The sequence below is a fragment of the Antrostomus carolinensis genome, unplaced genomic scaffold (genome assembly GCF_000700745.2).
Source record: "Antrostomus carolinensis isolate BGI_N321 unplaced genomic scaffold, ASM70074v2 scaffold8275, whole genome shotgun sequence".
In the NCBI taxonomy this organism is placed as follows: domain Eukaryota; kingdom Metazoa; phylum Chordata; class Aves; order Caprimulgiformes; family Caprimulgidae; genus Antrostomus; species Antrostomus carolinensis.
In genome coordinates, this window is record NW_010314169.1 from 15,524 (window position 1) to 17,252 (window position 1,729).

Below are 1,729 nucleotides of genomic sequence, written 5' to 3' on the forward strand. Positions count from 1 at the left end.
TGGGATCTGTATTACTGAAAGCCTGCCTTGGAGAGAAGCTCACAAAGCATTACTGCAGAAATCACCCCTGGCAGTGGAAACTTAAATGCAGCTTAATTGCATAAATATAGGCAAAACTCAAAGTATCTGCATACTGCAGCAGGGGTAGCTTAAAATAACGTATTCACCAACAGCTCAGTTCTAGTAACAACTGACAACCAGCTTTAATGCACATCACAGCAAAGCAATTACATATTTATACACCCATCCCCTCTCTATGAGGAAGCAAAAATGTTGTCCTTTCAAAATGTTCTACTGCAGTGTATGAGACTTGACTAGACATTGGTGTGATGAGATAAACTATTTAATTGGGGCTTTAGCACACTAGCAACTTACTTATCACAGTATTTGGGATTCGGTGACTAGGGAACCATTAAAGATTATCTTTCCTGAAGAACTTGACAAAGGCATGTCCTTTCCACTTGCTTTCCTCTAAGCCTCTTCTTCTGAATATCCTATTTACTTTTGGAATCTCCTTGGTTTTCTCTGTGTTCAATCTCCAAGGGGAATCTTATCTTGGAGTTGTTCTCTCAGGTTAAATACATTGCCTCCATCTATTTCTCTAGCCAGATGAAAGCCTCTACTTATCTAAAGGGCTTTAATAAAGGGGCTATATTTACTTGTGATTTTTCTCCCTCTACAATAGACTGCTTGACTTCAGAAGGGCAGCTATGGTCAAGGAGGTGATGGGAGTTTACCGCTTGAAAGGTCTACAGGCTGGGTCATGCTGCAAAAAAACGTTTCACAGGGATGTCCAGTAGTCTCAGAAGTTCTGGGAGCATCCCACTTTCCAGATGTGTATGTTCCAACTTTTCTTATTAAGTGATAGGAAAGGTGGGGACACTAATCTTAAAAAAATCAGAAGAGCTACAAACGAGTTATTTCTTCCAGTTTTATGTTCTGCACTCGATAGAATGGGGCACTTCATTACTACTGCATAATGGTTATGGTCCAGTTCACTCAGACTATCTCTGCACTTCCAGAAATGGAAAAAAAATATCACAACGGAGAAGCAGCAGCAGGACACAGCTGAGGGTGATGCCTGCTGTTACATAGTCTTGAGGATGAGGAAGGGTAAAGGAAAGGTTAAAAAAGAGGCTAAGCATTGAATCGCTCCAGTCTAACAAAATAATCTGAAATACACTGCTTAATTTTCATGTTTGTGGAGATTGTTGATCCAGTCCTGAGCCTGTGGTTTGACACAACTGAGAATGTGCTAATTTACAAACTGAAAGAGTTTGCAATTTTTTTCTGGTGTTTAGTATATGTGTATTCAATTCCTCCTTCATGGTTACCAAAACCACCAAACTTTATTCACATTTCCTTTTTGGTTGGTAAGGAGAAAGAGTAGAGGATGACATGGTTTTATTATTTAGTAAGCTTTTAGTATTTTAATACTGTATACATTGCATAATCAATATCACTAGGATCGTCTTGATAGAGCTGTAGCTGTCAGTGAGTGAGGCAATTACTGAGGGCATAGAAATACTCTTGAATCAAGACTCTGCCATAAGCTGTCATATTTATAGGTATTAGAGATAATATATTTCATAGTAAAATATAATTTATTATATTTATGCAGATTTGGAAATTGCTGAATAGCTGGGCAGTCAAGTCACAGGGCTGTGTATGTGGGTATCTGCTTGTGCTTTATCTTCTGCGGGAGTAAAAGGATTCCTACACCATCCAT